Source organism: Euprymna scolopes, unplaced genomic scaffold, assembly GCF_053919585.1.
Source record: "Euprymna scolopes isolate OS-2025 unplaced genomic scaffold, ASM5391958v1 sca7, whole genome shotgun sequence".
Classification (NCBI taxonomy): Eukaryota; Metazoa; Mollusca; class Cephalopoda; order Sepiida; family Sepiolidae; genus Euprymna; species Euprymna scolopes.
The window spans coordinates 548,255-573,878 of NW_027633768.1; the positions used below are offsets into that span (position 1 = coordinate 548,255).

Below are 25,624 nucleotides of genomic sequence, written 5' to 3' on the forward strand. Positions count from 1 at the left end.
CCCTTCTTCAGAAGCGTGACCACTCCTTTGGTTACCTGCCTCGGGATCGAATCCTGGGCAAACCAGTGGTTAAACACGCCCGTCAAAAGGGGCACAAACATGGGCGACAGCCTCAAGTACAGTTCGTAGGGCAAACCATCGAGCCCCGGAGATTTGTTGTGGCCAACCTGCTTCAACGCAGTAATGACCTCACGCTCCGTAACCACCCCCTCGCAACTAGCCGCTCGGGCCGCAGTAAGGCGGGGCGAGCCAGCTAAATAGCTGCCAAACTCCTGGCCGCGGAGTCTGGGTAGTTTGGTGAAGCGCTCCTCCAAATGTTGCCGAAACCCATTGCAGATCTCCCGCGTCGATACGAGAGAACGTCCTTCCAGGTTTTTCACCTCCCGAATGTACCCATCCGAGCCGCGTCTTAAAGCGGCCCCACGCTCAACAGCGTCAACGTTCACGGCTTCGTTGGAGACTCTATTTAACCTAGCCCTAACTACTTGACCTTCATATCGCTCGCTAGCCAAGCGACTGAGGTCCCCCTTAATTAGTGCTAGATCTAGGGAATCCCCCCCTGCCACCGCCCGGGTCAATCTATCCTCTAGGTGCTTTTTGGTCCGTGCCCTAGTTAAAGCGAGGCTTTGGCTATATTGGACACAAAAATGCCTAATGGTCACCTTAAGATTAACCCACCATCTACTCCCGGTAACCGCCCCCACTAACTCCCTCTGAATTAGTGTTGTCAGCTGCTCCCGGAAGTCGACCGACTCCAACAAGGAGGCGTTCATCTTCCAGTAGCCAGCCAACCTAGGCCTATTACCTAACTTCAAACGGGCCAACACGAGTTTGTGGTCCGAATGACCTAACCAGTGGAACGTGGGACAAGATAGAAAATCTACGTCGCCCCTTCTAATTAACATCCTGTCCAAGTATGTACTTGGACTGGAGGCCGCACTAGTATGCCACGTCCACATCTCCCTCCCGGGGTGATCCAGACGGAACCTGTCGACCAGATCGCACGAGGCCATCAGGTCAGACAGGCTGCTATCACACCTACCCTGCCCGCTAGGCCCCCCGACCTTATCTAAATTGGGGTCCAGGATGGCATTCCAGTCCCCCATTAAAACTACCCGCTCCGGACCCGAAGAGAGAAACCCCTCCACCCGCCGAAAAAAGGAAACCCTCTCGGTTTGGATGTTGGGCGCGTAAACTGCCATGATCCGGAACGCGCCGCTGCTAACGGCAACATCAACCACGACCAGCCTCCCATGAGCGTCCGCATGAACAAGTGTAACCGTCGCAGATAGGGTGCGACTTACTAGCACAGAAACCCCCCGGCTCTGGAGACTGCCATATGCTGAATAAACGTCAAAGTCGTTCACCAGCACACCGCAGTCCCCAGCCCCAACAAAGTGGGTCTCCTGAATTGCAGCTATGTCTACCTCAAGGGCCATGAGGTCTCTCAGCACGCGAGAAGCCTTGCTTCGAGACCTCATGCCCCTCGCATTCAAACTAGCTAGGTTTAAGCTTGCCGCCATGTTTCCCTAACTAATAGTATTCGTCAATCAAGGGTCTGAAATCCTCGGGGGAGAGGACGTCGAAAGTCTGTCCAAGACTGCCTGTGAGCAGGACAGGCGTAAGCCGCCCGTCTTTGGCCAGACCTCCCACGTCCAGAGGGAACGTCAACTTAATGGCCCTATAAAATGAGGGGTGAACGTAAACAGGGACCCTCCCCTCACATCGCTTCTCGACCTGCTCTAAGGATGGGTGCTCCCCGTCTATAAGTTTCAACCCCGGGAATGCCGTCTTCCCCTCTTCCAACATTCTCCAGAGGGCTTTAGCTCGCCCACCCCTGTTGGGCCTGACGAATGTGATTATTTGTGGAGCGTCTGGGAAGTTCCTGGGATCGGAGATGTCCTTCCCCTCCACCATCTTTAGACTCTCCAGGATGCGCAGGTGTTTTCGCTGCGTCCCGCTCAGGTCTCCTACTGCCTCATCCACCTCGCAGAGGCGGACCCCCGGCCAGAATGGACACTTTCGGGTTTTTTCCTTCCTGGGGGCCGCCTTCTCCTGGTCTTCTTTTCCTTCTTCTTCCACAACTGGAGCTATCACCTCTGGCTCCGGGGTGTTAAACAGGGGTGGGGTGGGCTGAGCGTCCTCTGGGGCGACTGATGTTGGAGGCTCAGTATTGATTTCTTCCATGGCTTCTTGCACTGGGGGAGACTTCTTGGGAGATTCTTTTGGAGCTTCTTTCCTCTCCCTCTTCTCGCTGTGTTTTCCAGCAGCCTCTCCTTCCTCCCCTTCCGATCCTGAGGAGCTCATTCGCAACTTTCTTTTCGTGGTCGCCGCCGGTGCTCTTGTTGTTTCTACAGGGGCTCCTCCTTCCTTCTTCTTGCCCCTCTTGGCGACGACCTTGCTCCAAGTTCCGCCTTCCTCCTCTGTCTGCTTTTTGCCCTCCGCTGCTGGAACAATCTGCGGTACCTCCTTCGTGCCCGATGGTTGTTGGTCTTTTCGTTGAGGGCAGAATCGGGCCACGTGTCCTGGTTTGGTACACTGCCAACAGTATGGCCTCCTCCCCTCGACGATGACGGCCATCTGCCAGCCCTCACAAGTTAGCTGCGCCGGTATTAAGTGAAAATTTTTCCGGTCCACCTTCATATGAATTTTATATGACCCAGTTTGGATATTTCGAGGTCCTTTTGTTGGGTTGACTTCCTCGACCTCTCCAAACTGGGCCAAGGTGGCACCTATCTGGTCGGCAGTGATAAAGCAGGGCACCCCGAGCACTGTTACTCCTGCTCTCCTCTTTGATAGATACTCGGGGCGGAGCCTTAAGTTCTTCCACGTGAGGTCTCCTCCTGCTAACTTCTCTGCTTCCTCCTTTGATGGCAGGAGGAGATCCCACGTAGCGTGGTATTTACGAACCAGGTACTGTGCGGGTATCCGGAGCTCTCCTATTGCGTCGCACATTTTCTCTAGCGGCACGCCGACGAGTCCCTTTCCATTGGCGTCAAGGGTTACTAGAGAAACCGTGCGGAGTTTGATGTCCTCCAGAGCTCCGGGCACCACCATTAGCTTATTTCCACTTATGAAGTTTTTGAATCTCTCCTGCAACAGTCCCTGGTAGTAGCCTGGGGTCTTCTGGGTCACCTTTCTCCGACCCCACGCACAGTTATCCGCCGCTTTGGTCATACTGGCCTCCACTGCTGCTGCTGCTGCTGCTACCGTTCCTGCTGTCTTATCCTGTCCAGGAGGGATTGGGGAGCAATCGCTCATTGTGAGGGCTGGCCACTCGAATAGGCTAGTTGGTGTTTCGTCACCGGACACCGTCCCCCCGGGGGAGCACCCATCAACCACGATTACATCTTCCGACTTACTCCTCCTAAGTCCTACTATCTCTACTTTGCTAGGACTAACCCTGGCGGACTGGGACCTAGTCAGAGGGACTCTGGGTTTTTCCTCCTCCAGGACCCACCACTTCTTTGCCTTCTTCTCCACCCGCTCTCGGATAAAACGGGCATTTGTGTCACCTTTCGGGGTGGCGACACCCAACTCAACGCTACTGGGGGTGGCGACCCCCGCTCTCGCTCCGGACATCCGATTGGTGCTGCCTTTTGGGGCGGCAACACCCGACACGACCTCACTGGGGGTAGCGGCCCCCGCTCTCGTACCTGCCTCGACCCTACTGGGGGTGGCGACCCCCTCTCGCGATCCGGCCAACTCTGGGGCAGCGACCCCGGAAACCCTTCTCGAACTGGGGGTGCCTTGCGGGACGGCACCCCCCGGACCCTTCACGATAGCTACACCTGGGGCGTCCCCCAAGGTGGCAGGAGCAGAGGCCTGCTCCATCTATTTGGTGGCCCAAGGCCCGGCTAGACACCCGCCGATTCGGAAACCAAGGGGACCTTCGCCTAAAAAGGCACGTCGGTTTCCCTTGGCCCTGCCGGCTGCTTAAGTGCTAGCTGGACCCCGGACTATCTGTAACAAAGAAAGAAAAAACAGTTAATAGTTGCCCAGGATGGGCAATAACATATAACAAGAAACAAAAAACAAGTCTTTGCGGGTCCAAATCCCCAAGAAGGGGCTGGTCCTTGCAAGAGACAAGCAAAAAAGACTCTAAGCTAATAGCTTAAGAGCTCTCAACTCGGCTTTAAGGCAGACCGCAGTAAGCACTGAGAACAGATACTACACTTTGATCTTAGCCAAAAGGCCGAGAAGCGATAAAGGGGCTCCCTCCGGGGCCGGGGTCGTCAGTGGACCGGTCCGGGCGGCAAAGGTTGCGGGCAGAGCGACAACGACCCCCCTACCCCCGGCCCCTCTCTACTAGTGGAAGCGTCGATCGCAGGCAGCGGCCAAGGAGGGCCGCCCGCCCGCCTCCGTCATCCAGCTAATGAGACCAACGAACGGTCCATCCAGCCGAGCGGACCGAACCGAAAGCGAACGAAAGCAAAGCCAGCAACAACTAAGTAAAGGGAAGTAAGGACCAACAAAGTCGTTTAGTTTAGTAGTAAGATCAAAGTAGTAGTCAGTCTGTTTTTGGGATTGCGTTTTCTGACTCTTTCCCGAGCGAGCTGGGGTCAGAATCGGGGCTGTTAACTCCTGGAGGCAGTGCAATACCAGGCCAACCCGTGGAGAAGGGGGAGCAAGCTCCTAACCCTTGACCGAGTTCCAAAAATCAGTTTAATATCGTGATCCCTCCATGCGAGGGACCTATCAGATATTAAGCTGATAAGAACAGATACTACACTTTGATCTTAGCCAGAAGAGGCCGAGAAGCGATAAAGGGGCTCCCTCCGGGGCCGGGGTCGTCAGTGGACCGGTCCGGGCGGCAAAGGTTGCGGGCAGAGCGACAACGACCCCCCTACCCCCGGCCCCTCTCTACTAGTGGAAGCGTCGATCGCAGGCAGCGGCCAAGGAGGGCCGCCCGCCCGCCTCCGTCATCCAGCTAATGAGACCAACGAACGGTCCATCCAGCCGAGCGGACCGAACCGAAAGCGAACGAAAGCAAAGCCAGCAACAACTAAGTAAAGGGAAGTAAGGACCAACAAAGTCGTTTAGTTTAGTAGTAAGATCAAAGTAGTAGTCAGTCTGTTTTTGGGATTGCGTTTTCTGACTCTTTCCCGAGCGAGCTGGGGTCAGAATCGGGGCTGTTAACTCCTGGAGGCAGTGCAATACCAGGCCAACCCGTGGAGAAGGGGGAGCAAGCTCCTAACCCTTGACCGAGTTCCAAAAATCAGTTTAATATCGTGATCCCTCCATGCGAGGGACCTATCAGATATTAAGCTGATAAGAACAGATACTACACTTTGATCTTAGCCAGAAGAGGCCGAGAAGCGATAAAGGGGCTCCCTCCGGGGCCGGGGTCGTCAGTGGACCGGTCCGGGCGGCAAAGGTTGCGGGCAGAGCGACAACGACCCCCCTACCCCCGGCCCCTCTCTACTAGTGGAAGCGTCGATCGCAGGCAGCGGCCAAGGAGGGCCGCCCGCCCGCCTCCGTCATCCAGCTAATGAGACCAACGAACGGTCCATCCAGCCGAGCGGACCGAACCGAAAGCGAACGAAAGCAAAGCCAGCAACAACTAAGTAAAGGGAAGTAAGGACCAACAAAGTCGTTTAGTTTAGTAGTAAGATCAAAGTAGTAGTCAGTCTGTTTTTGGGATTGCGTTTTCTGACTCTTTCCCGAGCGAGCTGGGGTCAGAATCGGGGCTGTTAACTCCTGGAGGCAGTGCAATACCAGGCCAACCCGTGGAGAAGGGGGAGCAAGCTCCTAACCCTTGACCGAGTTCCAAAAATCAGTTTAATATCGTGATCCCTCCATGCGAGGGACCTATCAGATATTAAGCTGATAAGAACAGATACTACACTTTGATCTTAGCCAGAAGAGGCCGAGAAGCGATAAAGGGGCTCCCTCCGGGGCCGGGGTCGTCAGTGGACCGGTCCGGGCGGCAAAGGTTGCGGGCAGAGCGACAACGACCCCCCTACCCCCGGCCCCTCTCTACTAGTGGAAGCGTCGATCGCAGGCAGCGGCCAAGGAGGGCCGCCCGCCCGCCTCCGTCATCCAGCTAATGAGACCAACGAACGGTCCATCCAGCCGAGCGGACCGAACCGAAAGCGAACGAAAGCAAAGCCAGCAACAACTAAGTAAAGGGAAGTAAGGACCAACAAAGTCGTTTAGTTTAGTAGTAAGATCAAAGTAGTAGTCAGTCTGTTTTTGGGATTGCGTTTTCTGACTCTTTCCCGAGCGAGCTGGGGTCAGAATCGGGGCTGTTAACTCCTGGAGGCAGTGCAATACCAGGCCAACCCGTGGAGAAGGGGGAGCAAGCTCCTAACCCTTGACCGAGTTCCAAAAATCAGTTTAATATCGTGATCCCTCCATGCGAGGGACCTATCAGATATTAAGCTGATAAGAACAGATACTACACTTTGATCTTAGCCAGAAGAGGCCGAGAAGCGATAAAGGGGCTCCCTCCGGGGCCGGGGTCGTCAGTGGACCGGTCCGGGCGGCAAAGGTTGCGGGCAGAGCGACAACGACCCCCCTACCCCCGGCCCCTCTCTACTAGTGGAAGCGTCGATCGCAGGCAGCGGCCAAGGAGGGCCGCCCGCCCGCCTCCGTCATCCAGCTAATGAGACCAACGAACGGTCCATCCAGCCGAGCGGACCGAACCGAAAGCGAACGAAAGCAAAGCCAGCAACAACTAAGTAAAGGGAAGTAAGGACCAACAAAGTCGTTTAGTTTAGTAGTAAGATCAAAGTAGTAGTCAGTCTGTTTTTGGGATTGCGTTTTCTGACTCTTTCCCGAGCGAGCTGGGGTCAGAATCGGGGCTGTTAACTCCTGGAGGCAGTGCAATACCAGGCCAACCCGTGGAGAAGGGGGAGCAAGCTCCTAACCCTTGACCGAGTTCCAAAAATCAGTTTAATATCGTGATCCCTCCATGCGAGGGACCTATCAGATATTAAGCTGATAAGAACAGATACTACACTTTGATCTTAGCCAGAAGAGGCCGAGAAGCGATAAAGGGGCTCCCTCCGGGGCCGGGGTCGTCAGTGGACCGGTCCGGGCGGCAAAGGTTGCGGGCAGAGCGACAACGACCCCCCTACCCCCGGCCCCTCTCTACTAGTGGAAGCGTCGATCGCAGGCAGCGGCCAAGGAGGGCCGCCCGCCCGCCTCCGTCATCCAGCTAATGAGACCAACGAACGGTCCATCCAGCCGAGCGGACCGAACCGAAAGCGAACGAAAGCAAAGCCAGCAACAACTAAGTAAAGGGAAGTAAGGACCAACAAAGTCGTTTAGTTTAGTAGTAAGATCAAAGTAGTAGTCAGTCTGTTTTTGGGATTGCGTTTTCTGACTCTTTCCCGAGCGAGCTGGGGTCAGAATCGGGGCTGTTAACTCCTGGAGGCAGTGCAATACCAGGCCAACCCGTGGAGAAGGGGGAGCAAGCTCCTAACCCTTGACCGAGTTCCAAAAATCAGTTTAATATCGTGATCCCTCCATGCGAGGGACCTATCAGATATTAAGCTGATAAGAACAGATACTACACTTTGATCTTAGCCAGAAGAGGCCGAGAAGCGATAAAGGGGCTCCCTCCGGGGCCGGGGTCGTCAGTGGACCGGTCCGGGCGGCAAAGGTTGCGGGCAGAGCGACAACGACCCCCCTACCCCCGGCCCCTCTCTACTAGTGGAAGCGTCGATCGCAGGCAGCGGCCAAGGAGGGCCGCCCGCCCGCCTCCGTCATCCAGCTAATGAGACCAACGAACGGTCCATCCAGCCGAGCGGACCGAACCGAAAGCGAACGAAAGCAAAGCCAGCAACAACTAAGTAAAGGGAAGTAAGGACCAACAAAGTCGTTTAGTTTAGTAGTAAGATCAAAGTAGTAGTCAGTCTGTTTTTGGGATTGCGTTTTCTGACTCTTTCCCGAGCGAGCTGGGGTCAGAATCGGGGCTGTTAACTCCTGGAGGCAGTGCAATACCAGGCCAACCCGTGGAGAAGGGGGAGCAAGCTCCTAACCCTTGACCGAGTTCCAAAAATCAGTTTAATATCGTGATCCCTCCATGCGAGGGACCTATCAGATATTAAGCTGATAAGAACAGATACTACACTTTGATCTTAGCCAGAAGAGGCCGAGAAGCGATAAAGGGGCTCCCTCCGGGGCCGGGGTCGTCAGTGGACCGGTCCGGGCGGCAAAGGTTGCGGGCAGAGCGACAACGACCCCCCTACCCCCGGCCCCTCTCTACTAGTGGAAGCGTCGATCGCAGGCAGCGGCCAAGGAGGGCCGCCCGCCCGCCTCCGTCATCCAGCTAATGAGACCAACGAACGGTCCATCCAGCCGAGCGGACCGAACCGAAAGCGAACGAAAGCAAAGCCAGCAACAACTAAGTAAAGGGAAGTAAGGACCAACAAAGTCGTTTAGTTTAGTAGTAAGATCAAAGTAGTAGTCAGTCTGTTTTTGGGATTGCGTTTTCTGACTCTTTCCCGAGCGAGCTGGGGTCAGAATCGGGGCTGTTAACTCCTGGAGGCAGTGCAATACCAGGCCAACCCGTGGAGAAGGGGGAGCAAGCTCCTAACCCTTGACCGAGTTCCAAAAATCAGTTTAATATCGTGATCCCTCCATGCGAGGGACCTATCAGATATTAAGCTGATAAGAACAGATACTACACTTTGATCTTAGCCAGAAGAGGCCGAGAAGCGATAAAGGGGCTCCCTCCGGGGCCGGGGTCGTCAGTGGACCGGTCCGGGCGGCAAAGGTTGCGGGCAGAGCGACAACGACCCCCCTACCCCCGGCCCCTCTCTACTAGTGGAAGCGTCGATCGCAGGCAGCGGCCAAGGAGGGCCGCCCGCCCGCCTCCGTCATCCAGCTAATGAGACCAACGAACGGTCCATCCAGCCGAGCGGACCGAACCGAAAGCGAACGAAAGCAAAGCCAGCAACAACTAAGTAAAGGGAAGTAAGGACCAACAAAGTCGTTTAGTTTAGTAGTAAGATCAAAGTAGTAGTCAGTCTGTTTTTGGGATTGCGTTTTCTGACTCTTTCCCGAGCGAGCTGGGGTCAGAATCGGGGCTGTTAACTCCTGGAGGCAGTGCAATACCAGGCCAACCCGTGGAGAAGGGGGAGCAAGCTCCTAACCCTTGACCGAGTTCCAAAAATCAGTTTAATATCGTGATCCCTCCATGCGAGGGACCTATCAGATATTAAGCTGATAAGAACAGATACTACACTTTGATCTTAGCCAGAAGAGGCCGAGAAGCGATAAAGGGGCTCCCTCCGGGGCCGGGGTCGTCAGTGGACCGGTCCGGGCGGCAAAGGTTGCGGGCAGAGCGACAACGACCCCCCTACCCCCGGCCCCTCTCTACTAGTGGAAGCGTCGATCGCAGGCAGCGGCCAAGGAGGGCCGCCCGCCCGCCTCCGTCATCCAGCTAATGAGACCAACGAACGGTCCATCCAGCCGAGCGGACCGAACCGAAAGCGAACGAAAGCAAAGCCAGCAACAACTAAGTAAAGGGAAGTAAGGACCAACAAAGTCGTTTAGTTTAGTAGTAAGATCAAAGTAGTAGTCAGTCTGTTTTTGGGATTGCGTTTTCTGACTCTTTCCCGAGCGAGCTGGGGTCAGAATCGGGGCTGTTAACTCCTGGAGGCAGTGCAATACCAGGCCAACCCGTGGAGAAGGGGGAGCAAGCTCCTAACCCTTGACCGAGTTCCAAAAATCAGTTTAATATCGTGATCCCTCCATGCGAGGGACCTATCAGATATTAAGCTGATAAGAACAGATACTACACTTTGATCTTAGCCAGAAGAGGCCGAGAAGCGATAAAGGGGCTCCCTCCGGGGCCGGGGTCGTCAGTGGACCGGTCCGGGCGGCAAAGGTTGCGGGCAGAGCGACAACGACCCCCCTACCCCCGGCCCCTCTCTACTAGTGGAAGCGTCGATCGCAGGCAGCGGCCAAGGAGGGCCGCCCGCCCGCCTCCGTCATCCAGCTAATGAGACCAACGAACGGTCCATCCAGCCGAGCGGACCGAACCGAAAGCGAACGAAAGCAAAGCCAGCAACAACTAAGTAAAGGGAAGTAAGGACCAACAAAGTCGTTTAGTTTAGTAGTAAGATCAAAGTAGTAGTCAGTCTGTTTTTGGGATTGCGTTTTCTGACTCTTTCCCGAGCGAGCTGGGGTCAGAATCGGGGCTGTTAACTCCTGGAGGCAGTGCAATACCAGGCCAACCCGTGGAGAAGGGGGAGCAAGCTCCTAACCCTTGACCGAGTTCCAAAAATCAGTTTAATATCGTGATCCCTCCATGCGAGGGACCTATCAGATATTAAGCTGATAAGAACAGATACTACACTTTGATCTTAGCCAGAAGAGGCCGAGAAGCGATAAAGGGGCTCCCTCCGGGGCCGGGGTCGTCAGTGGACCGGTCCGGGCGGCAAAGGTTGCGGGCAGAGCGACAACGACCCCCCTACCCCCGGCCCCTCTCTACTAGTGGAAGCGTCGATCGCAGGCAGCGGCCAAGGAGGGCCGCCCGCCCGCCTCCGTCATCCAGCTAATGAGACCAACGAACGGTCCATCCAGCCGAGCGGACCGAACCGAAAGCGAACGAAAGCAAAGCCAGCAACAACTAAGTAAAGGGAAGTAAGGACCAACAAAGTCGTTTAGTTTAGTAGTAAGATCAAAGTAGTAGTCAGTCTGTTTTTGGGATTGCGTTTTCTGACTCTTTCCCGAGCGAGCTGGGGTCAGAATCGGGGCTGTTAACTCCTGGAGGCAGTGCAATACCAGGCCAACCCGTGGAGAAGGGGGAGCAAGCTCCTAACCCTTGACCGAGTTCCAAAAATCAGTTTAATATCGTGATCCCTCCATGCGAGGGACCTATCAGATATTAAGCTGATAAGAACAGATACTACACTTTGATCTTAGCCAGAAGAGGCCGAGAAGCGATAAAGGGGCTCCCTCCGGGGCCGGGGTCGTCAGTGGACCGGTCCGGGCGGCAAAGGTTGCGGGCAGAGCGACAACGACCCCCCTACCCCCGGCCCCTCTCTACTAGTGGAAGCGTCGATCGCAGGCAGCGGCCAAGGAGGGCCGCCCGCCCGCCTCCGTCATCCAGCTAATGAGACCAACGAACGGTCCATCCAGCCGAGCGGACCGAACCGAAAGCGAACGAAAGCAAAGCCAGCAACAACTAAGTAAAGGGAAGTAAGGACCAACAAAGTCGTTTAGTTTAGTAGTAAGATCAAAGTAGTAGTCAGTCTGTTTTTGGGATTGCGTTTTCTGACTCTTTCCCGAGCGAGCTGGGGTCAGAATCGGGGCTGTTAACTCCTGGAGGCAGTGCAATACCAGGCCAACCCGTGGAGAAGGGGGAGCAAGCTCCTAACCCTTGACCGAGTTCCAAAAATCAGTTTAATATCGTGATCCCTCCATGCGAGGGACCTATCAGATATTAAGCTGATAAGAACAGATACTACACTTTGATCTTAGCCAGAAGAGGCCGAGAAGCGATAAAGGGGCTCCCTCCGGGGCCGGGGTCGTCAGTGGACCGGTCCGGGCGGCAAAGGTTGCGGGCAGAGCGACAACGACCCCCCTACCCCCGGCCCCTCTCTACTAGTGGAAGCGTCGATCGCAGGCAGCGGCCAAGGAGGGCCGCCCGCCCGCCTCCGTCATCCAGCTAATGAGACCAACGAACGGTCCATCCAGCCGAGCGGACCGAACCGAAAGCGAACGAAAGCAAAGCCAGCAACAACTAAGTAAAGGGAAGTAAGGACCAACAAAGTCGTTTAGTTTAGTAGTAAGATCAAAGTAGTAGTCAGTCTGTTTTTGGGATTGCGTTTTCTGACTCTTTCCCGAGCGAGCTGGGGTCAGAATCGGGGCTGTTAACTCCTGGAGGCAGTGCAATACCAGGCCAACCCGTGGAGAAGGGGGAGCAAGCTCCTAACCCTTGACCGAGTTCCAAAAATCAGTTTAATATCGTGATCCCTCCATGCGAGGGACCTATCAGATATTAAGCTGATAAGAACAGATACTACACTTTGATCTTAGCCAGAAGAGGCCGAGAAGCGATAAAGGGGCTCCCTCCGGGGCCGGGGTCGTCAGTGGACCGGTCCGGGCGGCAAAGGTTGCGGGCAGAGCGACAACGACCCCCCTACCCCCGGCCCCTCTCTACTAGTGGAAGCGTCGATCGCAGGCAGCGGCCAAGGAGGGCCGCCCGCCCGCCTCCGTCATCCAGCTAATGAGACCAACGAACGGTCCATCCAGCCGAGCGGACCGAACCGAAAGCGAACGAAAGCAAAGCCAGCAACAACTAAGTAAAGGGAAGTAAGGACCAACAAAGTCGTTTAGTTTAGTAGTAAGATCAAAGTAGTAGTCAGTCTGTTTTTGGGATTGCGTTTTCTGACTCTTTCCCGAGCGAGCTGGGGTCAGAATCGGGGCTGTTAACTCCTGGAGGCAGTGCAATACCAGGCCAACCCGTGGAGAAGGGGGAGCAAGCTCCTAACCCTTGACCGAGTTCCAAAAATCAGTTTAATATCGTGATCCCTCCATGCGAGGGACCTATCAGATATTAAGCTGATAAGAACAGATACTACACTTTGATCTTAGCCAGAAGAGGCCGAGAAGCGATAAAGGGGCTCCCTCCGGGGCCGGGGTCGTCAGTGGACCGGTCCGGGCGGCAAAGGTTGCGGGCAGAGCGACAACGACCCCCCTACCCCCGGCCCCTCTCTACTAGTGGAAGCGTCGATCGCAGGCAGCGGCCAAGGAGGGCCGCCCGCCCGCCTCCGTCATCCAGCTAATGAGACCAACGAACGGTCCATCCAGCCGAGCGGACCGAACCGAAAGCGAACGAAAGCAAAGCCAGCAACAACTAAGTAAAGGGAAGTAAGGACCAACAAAGTCGTTTAGTTTAGTAGTAAGATCAAAGTAGTAGTCAGTCTGTTTTTGGGATTGCGTTTTCTGACTCTTTCCCGAGCGAGCTGGGGTCAGAATCGGGGCTGTTAACTCCTGGAGGCAGTGCAATACCAGGCCAACCCGTGGAGAAGGGGGAGCAAGCTCCTAACCCTTGACCGAGTTCCAAAAATCAGTTTAATATCGTGATCCCTCCATGCGAGGGACCTATCAGATATTAAGCTGATAAGAACAGATACTACACTTTGATCTTAGCCAGAAGAGGCCGAGAAGCGATAAAGGGGCTCCCTCCGGGGCCGGGGTCGTCAGTGGACCGGTCCGGGCGGCAAAGGTTGCGGGCAGAGCGACAACGACCCCCCTACCCCCGGCCCCTCTCTACTAGTGGAAGCGTCGATCGCAGGCAGCGGCCAAGGAGGGCCGCCCGCCCGCCTCCGTCATCCAGCTAATGAGACCAACGAACGGTCCATCCAGCCGAGCGGACCGAACCGAAAGCGAACGAAAGCAAAGCCAGCAACAACTAAGTAAAGGGAAGTAAGGACCAACAAAGTCGTTTAGTTTAGTAGTAAGATCAAAGTAGTAGTCAGTCTGTTTTTGGGATTGCGTTTTCTGACTCTTTCCCGAGCGAGCTGGGGTCAGAATCGGGGCTGTTAACTCCTGGAGGCAGTGCAATACCAGGCCAACCCGTGGAGAAGGGGGAGCAAGCTCCTAACCCTTGACCGAGTTCCAAAAATCAGTTTAATATCGTGATCCCTCCATGCGAGGGACCTATCAGATATTAAGCTGATAAGAACAGATACTACACTTTGATCTTAGCCAGAAGAGGCCGAGAAGCGATAAAGGGGCTCCCTCCGGGGCCGGGGTCGTCAGTGGACCGGTCCGGGCGGCAAAGGTTGCGGGCAGAGCGACAACGACCCCCCTACCCCCGGCCCCTCTCTACTAGTGGAAGCGTCGATCGCAGGCAGCGGCCAAGGAGGGCCGCCCGCCCGCCTCCGTCATCCAGCTAATGAGACCAACGAACGGTCCATCCAGCCGAGCGGACCGAACCGAAAGCGAACGAAAGCAAAGCCAGCAACAACTAAGTAAAGGGAAGTAAGGACCAACAAAGTCGTTTAGTTTAGTAGTAAGATCAAAGTAGTAGTCAGTCTGTTTTTGGGATTGCGTTTTCTGACTCTTTCCCGAGCGAGCTGGGGTCAGAATCGGGGCTGTTAACTCCTGGAGGCAGTGCAATACCAGGCCAACCCGTGGAGAAGGGGGAGCAAGCTCCTAACCCTTGACCGAGTTCCAAAAATCAGTTTAATATCGTGATCCCTCCATGCGAGGGACCTATCAGATATTAAGCTGATAAGAACAGATACTACACTTTGATCTTAGCCAGAAGAGGCCGAGAATTTATTTAGTCGTTACGGCCCCGACCTTGGCATTATCTACTGCCAAGGCCTTATTTGGGGTCCGTAACAACTTAGGCACCAGGGCCAAGTAGGGGGGGGGGGTGTGGGGAAAAAAGAAATCGGGTCTTGACTAAAGCTAACGCTAGACTTGTACTGAAAGACAAGTTCTTTATTAAAAGACTACACTAGAGAACTATCATTCTACAATTCGCCTTACATTCTTACCAGGACCTATTTAAAACAAAACTAATTCTCCCCAGCTTAACGGGATGGCAGGCGACCTTCATGCATTCTGTAATAATAAAAAAGTGTATTTACATAAACAAAACAAAAATATATGTACAAACAAAAGTATTTTTTTTTTTTTTTTTTTTTTTTTTTTTTTTTTTTTTTTTTTTTTTTTAAATAAATGGGGGTGAGATGAAGGGGAGGGGGGCAAGCTAAAATACACCCAAAAAGAAAGAAAAAGAAAACAACTTAACAAAATGCCTATGGGGGCGGATTAGTAAGGGACCCTCCCATCCTACTCTCTACTCGTTAGTGGAACGCCCACTGTCTTCCGGTCCCCTCCCCGAAGGGAAAGGTGAAAGCAAGCAGGTCGCTCCCTAGTGGGGAATGGAGGATCTACAGGACAGCAAAAACTGCTGGTGAAAAAAAATAACTTGTGGAGGGGGTTCGTCGGGAATGGACGGCGTCTTCCAAGATAAAAATGCATAAGGGGCAACAAAGGCCGGGGACAAAACAAACAAGTGGGAGTGGGCATCTTTGGAAGCTCTCCTAGTGCCGAATAAAAATAAATCAGGGACCGGATCGACACACATACATCCCTAGTCTAGGCCCTAATAAAGATACTCATCTTCCACTCGAAGTGGTTACCATCTCCTAACTAACCCTAGCTTCTACCCATGGACAAGAGTAAACTCTTGTTTAACAAATACATTGGGGTGGGTTCCGAGTATAGAAAACACCAACCCCAGCACCCTAGGACCAATTCTAACCAGGGGGAAGCACGAACTCGAACCTGGCTCCTCGTCGGATGCACAAACTAGTGTTGTGCACCCATCTTCTATCAAAGTCGATGCGGGGCAACCTTTCCCAATCGCATCTGATTTTCGTTTTAAGTTGGTGCTTAAAACGAACGACCAGATCCCGATCGGAAACAGACTGCCCCTCATAGACGATGTCTAGACGTGAAACCCACGTCACTAACCTAGCTACGGCTAGTATCGCTAGAAACACCAACCGTTTCTCCCTAGAAAACGGCGGGTCCACATTATCGACCACATACGCTAAATCAAGTGGCACCGACCGCTCGGGGTCGATGCGAGCCGTTACCTCTTCGACATACCTCCAGAGACTCCGCACCCCGCTGCAAAGAAAGAACGCGTGTTCCCTCGTCTCGTCCTCCTCCTCGTCATTGCAGCGGGGGCACGGGGGATAATAAAATTCTCTATCCCGGCAATCCCTGGCAAGTCGGTCGAAAAGTGGCAACGCGTCCCGGACCAGTCTCCACGTTACTGAAAATTCTGAATTATTTAAATGACTGCTGGCAGGCGCCCAACTCCACAGCGAGAGAACCTCCTCCCCCGACAGATGTAGCCGCTCCACCAGCGGATCGTTAGCGGTCCCCACCACTAGATCCCGATACAGCCTCCTCCTAGACCGCGCAAGGTCACTGGACCCCGGCAACGCCCTAAGGGCAGCCCGGCACTCGGTGAAGAAACGCGAATCCCCTGCTGGTCTTCTGCGACCTTCAGCGGCAGGGGCGGATACGAGCTGCGGAAAAGCCTGTTCCACCGCTGGTACCCAGTGCGTCTCCTCTAACAGTGTACGACTCAGGAACGCCAGTCTTTCAGCATGCTTGTGACTTTTCAAGTCCGGCATTCCCAAGCCTCCCTCGCCAAGTTTCTGCGTACAGACCTGTCTACGGACATACGGCTTTCCTCCTTTCCACAGCAGTTTAAAAAGGAGGCGCTCTAAAGCCTTACAGCGGTCCGCAGGCAGGGGAAGAACAGATAAACGGTAAAGGATCAGCGGAAACACGTAAGTGGCGCATGCCTCCGCACGACCCTTCAAGGACAACCTCCTTCGAATCCAAGACACGACCGACGATTCGACCTTCGTCTGTACCTCCGACCAATTCTTGTCCAACTGGAGATCCGGCCCGAACCACACGCCGAGGATCTTAACCGGGCCATCAGTCCAGCCGAACGCACCTGGAAGCGAGTTTACCCCGGTCCAGGCGCTCAACCGCAGGCCGACGGACTTGCTGCGATTGATCACGGCCCCTGTAACAACTTCGTACTCAGCGATCGCCTCTATCACCGCTTCGATGTCGTTACGACAAGCTGCGAAAACGGTGACGTCATCAGCGTACGCGGACACCCTGGCAAATCGGCCGCCAGGTAGAGCAATGCCGCGTAGGACTGGTCTCGCCGCCTCGTCCCTTAATTTGCGAAGGAAGGGCTCCAACGCCAGGACATAGAGCAGAGGCGACAGCGGACAGCCCTGCCGCACCGACCGAGAGACCCCAAAGGACTCCGACAACCTACCGTTGACTTGCACCACTACCGCGGGATCACGATACAGAGCAGAGACCCACTTGCGGAAGTCCGGACCAAAGCCGGCGGTTTCCACAACAGACCTCAGGAACCCATGGTCCACCCTATCGAACGCCTTGGACTGATCCAAATTGATCAGCGCGGCTTCCGTGTCGTCTTCTAAACCCTCTAAGATCAAGCGCACCAGGTGCAAGTTGTTCTGAATTGATCGACCCTTCACAGCGTAATTCTGATCCGGTTCGATCAAGTCACCGATAACAACCTGCATCCGGTTTGCGAGAACACGAGCCAAAATCTTCACGTCTGCGTTAAGCAGAGTGATCGGCCTGTAATCGTCTAGATTCCCCCCTCCAGGTTGGTTCCCCTTCTTCAGAAGCGTGACCACTCCTTTGGTTACCTGTCTCGGGATCGAGCCCGTGACAAACCAGTGGTTAAACACGCCCGTCAGAAGGGGCACAAACATGGGCGACAGCCTCAAGAACAATTCATAGGGCAAACCATCAAGTCCCGGAGATTTGTTGAGGCCTACCTGCTTCAACGCAGTAATGACCTCACGCTCCGTAACCATCCCCTCGCAGCTAGCCGCTCGGTCCGCAGTAAGGCGGGGCGAGCCAGCCAAATAGCCGCCAAACTCCTGGCCGCGGAGTCTGGGTAGTTGGGTGAATCGCTCCTCCAGATGTTGTCGAAACCCGTTGCAGATCTCCCGCGCCGACACGAGAGAGCGCCCTTCCAGGTCTTTCACTTCCCGAATGTACCCATCCGAGCCACGTCTTAAAGCAGCCCCACGCTCAACAGCGTCAACGTTCGCGGCTTCGTTGGAGACTCTTTTTAACCTAGCTCTAACTACCTGACCTGTGTATCGCTCGCTAGCCAAGCGATTCAGGTCCTCCTTTACTAGAGCTAGTTCTAGGGAATCCCCCCCTGCCACCGCCCGGGTCAGTCTATCGTCTAAGTGCCTTTTGGTCCGAGCCCTAACTAACGCGAGGCTTTGGCTATAGTGGACACAAAAGCGCCTAATGGTGACCTTAAGCTTAACCCACCAGCTACTCCCGGTAACCGCCCCCACTAACTCCCTCTGGATTAGTGTTGTCAGCCGCTCCCGGAAGTCTTCCGACTCCAACAAGGAGGCGTTCAACTTCCAGTAGCCAGCCAACCTAGGCCTATTACCTAACTTCAAACGGGCCAACACGAGTTTGTGGTCCGAATGACCTAGCCAGTGGAACGTGGGACAAGATAGAAAATCTACGTCGCCCCTTCTAATTAACATCCTGTCCAAGTATGTACTTGGACTGGAGGCCGCACTAGTATGCCACGTCCACATCTCCCTCCCGGGGTGATCCAGACGGAACCTATCGACCAGATCGCACGAGGCCATCAGGTCAGACAGGCTGCTTTCACACCAACCCGACCCTCTAACCCCCCCGACCTTATCTATGCTGGGGTCCAGGACGGCATTCCAGTCCCCCATTAAGACTACCCGCTCCGGACCCGAAGAGAGAAACACCTCCACCCGCCGAAAAAAGGAAACCCTCTCGCTGGGGATGTTAGGTGCATAAACTGCCACTATCCGGAACACGCCGCTTTTAACGGCAACATCGACCACGACCAGCCTCCCATGAGCGTCGGCGTGGATAACGGTAACCGTCGCAGACAGGGTGCGACTTACTAGAACAGAAACCCCACTGCTACGGAGATTGCCGTATGCTGAGTAAACGTCAAAGTCGTTGACCAGCACACTGCAATCCCCGGGCCCAACAAAGTGGGTCTCCTGCAACGCAGCTATATCTACCTCAAGGGCCACGAGATCCCTCAGCACGCGAGCAGCTTTGCTTCGAGATCTCATGCCCCTCGCATTCAAACTAGCCAGGTTCAAGCCCGTGGCCATGCTTCCCTACCTAGTAAAATTCGTCAACTAGGGGTCTGAAGTCCTCGGGGGACAGGACGTCAAAGGCCTGGCCAAGACTGCCCGAGAGCAGGTCGGACGTAAGCCGTCCGTCTCTAGCCAGGCCCCCAACGTCCAGAGGAAACGTAATTTTTAGAGCCCTATACAGGGAGGGGTGAACATAAATAGGGACCCGCCCCTCACTTTTCTTGGCTATTTGCCCTAGTGATGGGTGCTCCCCGTCGAATATCTTCAGCCCCTTAAACGCTGTTTTGCTGGCCTCCAGCATCCTCCATAGGGCTTTCGCTCGCCCTCCCCTATTTGGCCGGACGAACGTGATGAGCTGAGGAGCATCCGGGAAGTTTCTGGGATCAGCGACCTCCTTCTCGTCCACCTTTGAGAGGCTTTCGAGGGACTTGAGATGTTTTTTTTGTCTTCCGTTGAGGTCGCTGACCGTCTCACTCATCCTTACTTCACATATCCTTTCCCCCGGCCAGAAAGGAAACTTCCTTGTCTTCTCCTCTCTGGGGGCTGCCGGCTTCTCTGTTAGTTTTCTTACTGGCTCCTCAGCCTCCATCGGTGTTTCAGGGGCTTCGCCCGGCTCCTTTTCCTCTGGAGGCGTGTTGAATAGGGGAGGGGTGGCCTGGACATCCTCATCGGGGGCTGTTGGCGGATGCTCAGGGTCTTCTTCTGCCGTCTTTTCTCTTTTTGCATCCTTCTTGGATTCTCCTCCATCTTCTCCTTCTGATTCGGAGGAGCTGACCCTGAGCTTCCGTTTGGCCGACACCGCCGCTCCTCTGGGTGTTGTTGTGGGAGCGGACACCTCAGCTATTTTCTTGGTCCTCCTGGACACCACCTTGCTCCAGGTGTCGGCCTCGTTCCTTTCAACTGCCTTTTCTTCGGCCGGCTTCTGCCCCTTGTTCTTCTTCTCTTCCTCTATCCTTTTGGGACAGAAGCGGGACACATGGCCAGGTTTTTGGCAGGACCAGCAGTGCGGTCTCCTCCCTTCTACCAGAACTAGCATGGTCCAACCCTCGCAAGATAGTTGGGAGGGGATCTTTTCTACCTCCTTCCTATCGACCCTCATCTCGAGCTTAATCTCCCCCATCCTTATTCCACGGGGCCCAATCACCGGCTGCACACTTTCAACCTCTCCATATTGGGACATCGTGGCACCCAGCTGGTCCTCCGAGATGAAGCTGGGCACCCCTTTTATCGTAACAGCTGCCCTTCTCTTAGACTTGTATTCCGGCCTCAGTCGAAATCCTTTCCATGTGAGATCCCCTTTTGACAGTCTCTCTGCAACCTCCCTTGATGGCAAAAGGATATCCCACATGGCAAAAAAACGCCGAACCATATACTGGGCCGGAATCCGCAGCTCTCCCAATATTTCCGCCATCTTCTCCTGCGGGATCCTGGTGAGTCCCTTCCCCTTCTCGTCGAAGGTGAGGAAGGCGATCGACCGCTCCTGTATGGCCTCTTGTACCCCTGGAACAATCTTCATCACGCTGCCGGACGCATATTCCTTAAAATTATTTTCCAGGAGGTCTTTGTAGTACTGGGGGGTCTTCTTCTTGCCTCCTGGAACCGCCGTACTTGTCTTTGCGCCCGACCATGCAGTTGTCACCTCTCTTTGTGCAGCCGGAATTGGGGAATCGTCCTTGGTGAGGGCTGGCCAATCCTCCGCACTGGCTGGTACTGCTTCCGTCGCTGACGCCCTCCCTGACCCCGGGGAGCACCCATCCACCACTATTACCTCCTCCGATTTTGCCTTTCTGAGGCCCTCCATCGACGGCTTTTGTGGGCTGTTCCTCTCAGATTGCGTTCCAGTTGGGGGACCCTCGTCCGGGACCCACCAACGCTTAACCGGCCGTCTACGGTTTTTCCGCGCCTCCTCCCAGGTCGCAGCCTCCTCGTCTCCTTTCGACTCCCTCATGGAGTTCCTCCAAGCCTCCGCCACTTTCTCCCTTGTCATAGCCCCTGCTCTGCCTATAGCTACAGTTGGGGGGACTTCTATGATGGCAACGCTAGGACCCACCTCATTGGGGGTACCCCACGGGGCATCCCCCCCCGCGACCATCATTCTGCCTGCCTTAGCGACCGCTGCACTCGAACTGGGGTTGCCTTTACGGGCAGCAACCCCCGACACGCGTCTCGAACTGGGGGCGGCGACCCCCGCGACCGAACTCGACCCTTCCGAACTCACTCCAGTAGTCTCGACCACTGGACTGGGGGCAGCGACCCCCGCTCTCGATCCGACCTCTGGGGTGGCGACCCCGGGAACCCTTCTCGAACTGGGGGTGCCTTGCGGGATGGCACCCCCCCGACCCGTCTCGGACACTACACCTGGGGCGTCCCCCAAGGTGGCAGGAGCAGAGGCCTGCTCCATCTAAGTGAAGGCCCGGAGCCCAACTAGTGCCCGCCGATTCGGAAACCAAGGGACCTTCGCCTAAAAAGGCACGTCGGTATCCCTTGGCCCTGCCGGCTGCTTAAGCTCTAGCTAGACCCCGGACTATCTGTAAAAAAATAGAAAACAACAGTTAACAAGAAACAAAACAAAAATTCAACAAATTCTCAAGGAGGTCCAATCCCCAAAGAAGGGGCTGGTCCTCGCAAGAGCAAGACGCCAAAAGAGGCCAAAAAAAAGAAAAAAGACTTTTGACCAAAGGCCAAAAGCTCCCAACTCGTCAACTAATAGCAGACCAGAGCAAGCACTGAAGAACAGATACTACACTTTGATCTTAGCCAGAAGAGGCCGAGAAGCGATAAAGGGGCTCCCTCCGGGGCCGGGGTCGTCAGTGGACCGGTCCGGGCGGCAAAGGTTGCGGGCAGAGCGACAACGACCCCCCTACCCCCGGCCCCTCTCTACTAGTGGAAGCGTCGATCGCAGGCAGCGGCCAAGGAGGGCCGCCCGCCCGCCTCCGTCATCCAGCTAATGAGACCAACGAACGGTCCATCCAGCCGAGCGGACCGAACCGAAAGCGAACGAAAGCAAAGCCAGCAACAACTAAGTAAAGGGAAGTAAGGACCAACAAAGTCGTTTAGTTTAGTAGTAAGATCAAAGTAGTAGTCAGTCTGTTTTTGGGATTGCGTTTTCTGACTCTTTCCCGAGCGAGCTGGGGTCAGAATCGGGGCTGTTAACTCCTGGAGGCAGTGCAATACCAGGCCAACCCGTGGAGAAGGGGGAGCAAGCTCCTAACCCTTGACCGAGTTCCAAAAATCAGTTTAATATCGTGATCCCTCCATGCGAGGGACCTATCAGATATTAAGCTGATAAGAACAGATACTACACTTTGATCTTAGCCAGAAGAGGCCGAGAAGCGATAAAGGGGCTCCCTCCGGGGCCGGGGTCGTCAGTGGACCGGTCCGGGCGGCAAAGGTTGCGGGCAGAGCGACAACGACCCCCCTACCCCCGGCCCCTCTCTACTAGTGGAAGCGTCGATCGCAGGCAGCGGCCAAGGAGGGCCGCCCGCCCGCCTCCGTCATCCAGCTAATGAGACCAACGAACGGTCCATCCAGCCGAGCGGACCGAACCGAAAGCGAACGAAAGCAAAGCCAGCAACAACTAAGTAAAGGGAAGTAAGGACCAACAAAGTCGTTTAGTTTAGTAGTAAGATCAAAGTAGTAGTCAGTCTGTTTTTGGGATTGCGTTTTCTGACTCTTTCCCGAGCGAGCTGGGGTCAGAATCGGGGCTGTTAACTCCTGGAGGCAGTGCAATACCAGGCCAACCCGTGGAGAAGGGGGAGCAAGCTCCTAACCCTTGACCGAGTTCCAAAAATCAGTTTAATATCGTGATCCCTCCATGCGAGGGACCTATCAGATATTAAGCTGATAAGAACAGATACTACACTTTGATCTTAGCCAGAAGAGGCCGAGAAGCGATAAAGGGGCTCCCTCCGGGGCCGGGGTCGTCAGTGGACCGGTCCGGGCGGCAAAGGTTGCGGGCAGAGCGACAACGACCCCCCTACCCCCGGCCCCTCTCTACTAGTGGAAGCGTCGATCGCAGGCAGCGGCCAAGGAGGGCCGCCCGCCCGCCTCCGTCATCCAGCTAATGAGACCAACGAACGGTCCATCCAGCCGAGCGGACCGAACCGAAAGCGAACGAAAGCAAAGCCAGCAACAACTAAGTAAAGGGAAGTAAGGACCAACAAAGTCGTTTAGTTTAGTAGTAAGATCAAAGTAGTAGTCAGTCTGTTTTTGGGATTGCGTTTTCTGACTCTTTCCCGAGCGAGCTGGGGTCAGAATCGGGGCTGTTAACTCCTGGAGGCAGTGCAATACCAGGCCAACCCGTGGAGAAGGGGGAGCAAGCTCCTAACCCTTGACCGAGTTCCAAAAATCAGTTTAATATCGTGATCCCTCCATGCGAGGGACCTATCAGATATTAAGCTGATAAGAACAGATACTACACTTTGATCTTAGCCAGAAGAGGCCGAGAAGCGATAAAGGGGCTCCCTCCGGGGCCGGGGTCGTCAGTGGACCGGTCCGGGCGGCAAAGGTTGCGGGCAGAGCGACAACGACCCCCCTACCCCCGGCCCCTCTCTACTAGTGGAAGCGTCGATCGCAGGCAGCGGCCAAGGAGGGCCGCCCGCCCGCCTCCGTCATCCAGCTAATGAGACCAACGAACGGTCCATCCAGCCGAGCGGACCGAACCGAAAGCGAACGAAAGCAAAGCCAGCAACAACTAAGTAAAGGGAAGTAAGGACCAACAAAGTCGTTTAGTTTAGTAGTAAGATCAAAGTAGTAGTCAGTCTGTTTTTGGGATTGCGTTTTCTGACTCTTTCCCGAGCGAGCTGGGGTCAGAATCGGGGCTGTTAACTCCTGGAGGCAGTGCAATACCAGGCCAACCCGTGGAGAAGGGGGAGCAAGCTCCTAACCCTTGACCGAGTTCCAAAAATCAGTTTAATATCGTGATCCCTCCATGCGAGGGACCTATCAGATATTAAGCTGATAAGAACAGATACTACACTTTGATCTTAGCCAGAAGAGGCCGAGAAGCGATAAAGGGGCTCCCTCCGGGGCCGGGGTCGTCAGTGGACCGGTCCGGGCGGCAAAGGTTGCGGGCAGAGCGACAACGACCCCCCTACCCCCGGCCCCTCTCTACTAGTGGAAGCGTCGATCGCAGGCAGCGGCCAAGGAGGGCCGCCCGCCCGCCTCCGTCATCCAGCTAATGAGACCAACGAACGGTCCATCCAGCCGAGCGGACCGAACCGAAAGCGAACGAAAGCAAAGCCAGCAACAACTAAGTAAAGGGAAGTAAGGACCAACAAAGTCGTTTAGTTTAGTAGTAAGATCAAAGTAGTAGTCAGTCTGTTTTTGGGATTGCGTTTTCTGACTCTTTCCCGAGCGAGCTGGGGTCAGAATCGGGGCTGTTAACTCCTGGAGGCAGTGCAATACCAGGCCAACCCGTGGAGAAGGGGGAGCAAGCTCCTAACCCTTGACCGAGTTCCAAAAATCAGTTTAATATCGTGATCCCTCCATGCGAGGGACCTATCAGATATTAAGCTGATAAGAACAGATACTACACTTTGATCTTAGCCAGAAGAGGCCGAGAAGCGATAAAGGGGCTCCCTCCGGGGCCGGGGTCGTCAGTGGACCGGTCCGGGCGGCAAAGGTTGCGGGCAGAGCGACAACGACCCCCCTACCCCCGGCCCCTCTCTACTAGTGGAAGCGTCGATCGCAGGCAGCGGCCAAGGAGGGCCGCCCGCCCGCCTCCGTCATCCAGCTAATGAGACCAACGAACGGTCCATCCAGCCGAGCGGACCGAACCGAAAGCGAACGAAAGCAAAGCCAGCAACAACTAAGTAAAGGGAAGTAAGGACCAACAAAGTCGTTTAGTTTAGTAGTAAGATCAAAGTAGTAGTCAGTCTGTTTTTGGGATTGCGTTTTCTGACTCTTTCCCGAGCGAGCTGGGGTCAGAATCGGGGCTGTTAACTCCTGGAGGCAGTGCAATACCAGGCCAACCCGTGGAGAAGGGGGAGCAAGCTCCTAACCCTTGACCGAGTTCCAAAAATCAGTTTAATATCGTGATCCCTCCATGCGAGGGACCTATCAGATATTAAGCTGATAAGAACAGATACTACACTTTGATCTTAGCCAGAAGAGGCCGAGAAGCGATAAAGGGGCTCCCTCCGGGGCCGGGGTCGTCAGTGGACCGGTCCGGGCGGCAAAGGTTGCGGGCAGAGCGACAACGACCCCCCTACCCCCGGCCCCTCTCTACTAGTGGAAGCGTCGATCGCAGGCAGCGGCCAAGGAGGGCCGCCCGCCCGCCTCCGTCATCCAGCTAATGAGACCAACGAACGGTCCATCCAGCCGAGCGGACCGAACCGAAAGCGAACGAAAGCAAAGCCAGCAACAACTAAGTAAAGGGAAGTAAGGACCAACAAAGTCGTTTAGTTTAGTAGTAAGATCAAAGTAGTAGTCAGTCTGTTTTTGGGATTGCGTTTTCTGACTCTTTCCCGAGCGAGCTGGGGTCAGAATCGGGGCTGTTAACTCCTGGAGGCAGTGCAATACCAGGCCAACCCGTGGAGAAGGGGGAGCAAGCTCCTAACCCTTGACCGAGTTCCAAAAATCAGTTTAATATCGTGATCCCTCCATGCGAGGGACCTATCAGATATTAAGCTGATAAGAACAGATACTACACTTTGATCTTAGCCAGAAGAGGCCGAGAAGCGATAAAGGGGCTCCCTCCGGGGCCGGGGTCGTCAGTGGACCGGTCCGGGCGGCAAAGGTTGCGGGCAGAGCGACAACGACCCCCCTACCCCCGGCCCCTCTCTACTAGTGGAAGCGTCGATCGCAGGCAGCGGCCAAGGAGGGCCGCCCGCCCGCCTCCGTCATCCAGCTAATGAGACCAACGAACGGTCCATCCAGCCGAGCGGACCGAACCGAAAGCGAACGAAAGCAAAGCCAGCAACAACTAAGTAAAGGGAAGTAAGGAC

At 55.0% G+C, this 25,624-nt stretch overlaps 26 non-coding genes and 1 pseudogene across 26 annotated transcripts; all 27 read right to left on the minus strand.

Annotated features, from left to right (window-relative positions):
* Positions 1-4,064: 4,064 nt before the first annotated feature.
* Positions 4,065-4,207, minus strand: LOC145275536 (U2 spliceosomal RNA; annotated as a pseudogene).
* A 357-nt stretch (positions 4,208-4,564) lies between these two features.
* LOC145275384 (U2 spliceosomal RNA) lies at positions 4,565-4,765 on the minus strand. The gene has a single exon (XR_013867217.1). It is a non-coding gene; the product is annotated as a U2 spliceosomal RNA (small nuclear RNA).
* A 357-nt stretch (positions 4,766-5,122) lies between these two features.
* LOC145275385 (U2 spliceosomal RNA) lies at positions 5,123-5,323 on the minus strand. Its single transcript, XR_013867218.1, has one exon. It is a non-coding gene; the product is annotated as a U2 spliceosomal RNA (small nuclear RNA).
* A 357-nt stretch (positions 5,324-5,680) lies between these two features.
* Positions 5,681-5,881, minus strand: LOC145275386 (U2 spliceosomal RNA). Its single transcript, XR_013867219.1, has one exon. It is a non-coding gene; the product is annotated as a U2 spliceosomal RNA (small nuclear RNA).
* A 357-nt stretch (positions 5,882-6,238) lies between these two features.
* On the minus strand, positions 6,239-6,439 carry LOC145275387 (U2 spliceosomal RNA). Its single transcript, XR_013867220.1, has one exon. It is a non-coding gene; the product is annotated as a U2 spliceosomal RNA (small nuclear RNA).
* A 357-nt stretch (positions 6,440-6,796) lies between these two features.
* Positions 6,797-6,997, minus strand: LOC145275389 (U2 spliceosomal RNA). Its single transcript, XR_013867221.1, has one exon. It is a non-coding gene; the product is annotated as a U2 spliceosomal RNA (small nuclear RNA).
* A 357-nt stretch (positions 6,998-7,354) lies between these two features.
* Positions 7,355-7,555, minus strand: LOC145275390 (U2 spliceosomal RNA). The gene has a single exon (XR_013867222.1). It is a non-coding gene; the product is annotated as a U2 spliceosomal RNA (small nuclear RNA).
* Positions 7,556-7,912: 357 nt separating this feature from the next.
* Positions 7,913-8,113, minus strand: LOC145275391 (U2 spliceosomal RNA). Its single transcript, XR_013867223.1, has one exon. It is a non-coding gene; the product is annotated as a U2 spliceosomal RNA (small nuclear RNA).
* A 357-nt stretch (positions 8,114-8,470) lies between these two features.
* LOC145275392 (U2 spliceosomal RNA) lies at positions 8,471-8,671 on the minus strand. Its single transcript, XR_013867224.1, has one exon. It is a non-coding gene; the product is annotated as a U2 spliceosomal RNA (small nuclear RNA).
* Positions 8,672-9,028: 357 nt separating this feature from the next.
* Positions 9,029-9,229, minus strand: LOC145275393 (U2 spliceosomal RNA). The gene has a single exon (XR_013867225.1). It is a non-coding gene; the product is annotated as a U2 spliceosomal RNA (small nuclear RNA).
* Positions 9,230-9,586: 357 nt separating this feature from the next.
* On the minus strand, positions 9,587-9,787 carry LOC145275394 (U2 spliceosomal RNA). The gene has a single exon (XR_013867226.1). It is a non-coding gene; the product is annotated as a U2 spliceosomal RNA (small nuclear RNA).
* Positions 9,788-10,144: 357 nt separating this feature from the next.
* On the minus strand, positions 10,145-10,345 carry LOC145275396 (U2 spliceosomal RNA). Its single transcript, XR_013867228.1, has one exon. It is a non-coding gene; the product is annotated as a U2 spliceosomal RNA (small nuclear RNA).
* Positions 10,346-10,702: 357 nt separating this feature from the next.
* On the minus strand, positions 10,703-10,903 carry LOC145275397 (U2 spliceosomal RNA). Its single transcript, XR_013867229.1, has one exon. It is a non-coding gene; the product is annotated as a U2 spliceosomal RNA (small nuclear RNA).
* A 357-nt stretch (positions 10,904-11,260) lies between these two features.
* Positions 11,261-11,461, minus strand: LOC145275398 (U2 spliceosomal RNA). Its single transcript, XR_013867230.1, has one exon. It is a non-coding gene; the product is annotated as a U2 spliceosomal RNA (small nuclear RNA).
* A 357-nt stretch (positions 11,462-11,818) lies between these two features.
* LOC145275400 (U2 spliceosomal RNA) lies at positions 11,819-12,019 on the minus strand. Its single transcript, XR_013867231.1, has one exon. It is a non-coding gene; the product is annotated as a U2 spliceosomal RNA (small nuclear RNA).
* Positions 12,020-12,376: 357 nt separating this feature from the next.
* Positions 12,377-12,577, minus strand: LOC145275401 (U2 spliceosomal RNA). Its single transcript, XR_013867232.1, has one exon. It is a non-coding gene; the product is annotated as a U2 spliceosomal RNA (small nuclear RNA).
* A 357-nt stretch (positions 12,578-12,934) lies between these two features.
* On the minus strand, positions 12,935-13,135 carry LOC145275402 (U2 spliceosomal RNA). The gene has a single exon (XR_013867233.1). It is a non-coding gene; the product is annotated as a U2 spliceosomal RNA (small nuclear RNA).
* A 357-nt stretch (positions 13,136-13,492) lies between these two features.
* Positions 13,493-13,693, minus strand: LOC145275403 (U2 spliceosomal RNA). The gene has a single exon (XR_013867234.1). It is a non-coding gene; the product is annotated as a U2 spliceosomal RNA (small nuclear RNA).
* Positions 13,694-14,050: 357 nt separating this feature from the next.
* On the minus strand, positions 14,051-14,251 carry LOC145275510 (U2 spliceosomal RNA). The gene has a single exon (XR_013867331.1). It is a non-coding gene; the product is annotated as a U2 spliceosomal RNA (small nuclear RNA).
* A 7,012-nt stretch (positions 14,252-21,263) lies between these two features.
* On the minus strand, positions 21,264-21,456 carry LOC145275539 (U2 spliceosomal RNA). The gene has a single exon (XR_013867343.1). It is a non-coding gene; the product is annotated as a U2 spliceosomal RNA (small nuclear RNA).
* Positions 21,457-21,813: 357 nt separating this feature from the next.
* Positions 21,814-22,014, minus strand: LOC145275404 (U2 spliceosomal RNA). The gene has a single exon (XR_013867235.1). It is a non-coding gene; the product is annotated as a U2 spliceosomal RNA (small nuclear RNA).
* A 357-nt stretch (positions 22,015-22,371) lies between these two features.
* Positions 22,372-22,572, minus strand: LOC145275405 (U2 spliceosomal RNA). The gene has a single exon (XR_013867236.1). It is a non-coding gene; the product is annotated as a U2 spliceosomal RNA (small nuclear RNA).
* A 357-nt stretch (positions 22,573-22,929) lies between these two features.
* LOC145275406 (U2 spliceosomal RNA) lies at positions 22,930-23,130 on the minus strand. The gene has a single exon (XR_013867237.1). It is a non-coding gene; the product is annotated as a U2 spliceosomal RNA (small nuclear RNA).
* Positions 23,131-23,487: 357 nt separating this feature from the next.
* Positions 23,488-23,688, minus strand: LOC145275408 (U2 spliceosomal RNA). The gene has a single exon (XR_013867239.1). It is a non-coding gene; the product is annotated as a U2 spliceosomal RNA (small nuclear RNA).
* A 357-nt stretch (positions 23,689-24,045) lies between these two features.
* Positions 24,046-24,246, minus strand: LOC145275409 (U2 spliceosomal RNA). Its single transcript, XR_013867240.1, has one exon. It is a non-coding gene; the product is annotated as a U2 spliceosomal RNA (small nuclear RNA).
* A 357-nt stretch (positions 24,247-24,603) lies between these two features.
* LOC145275411 (U2 spliceosomal RNA) lies at positions 24,604-24,804 on the minus strand. The gene has a single exon (XR_013867241.1). It is a non-coding gene; the product is annotated as a U2 spliceosomal RNA (small nuclear RNA).
* Positions 24,805-25,161: 357 nt separating this feature from the next.
* On the minus strand, positions 25,162-25,362 carry LOC145275412 (U2 spliceosomal RNA). The gene has a single exon (XR_013867242.1). It is a non-coding gene; the product is annotated as a U2 spliceosomal RNA (small nuclear RNA).
* Between the last annotated feature and the right edge of the window lie 262 nt (positions 25,363-25,624).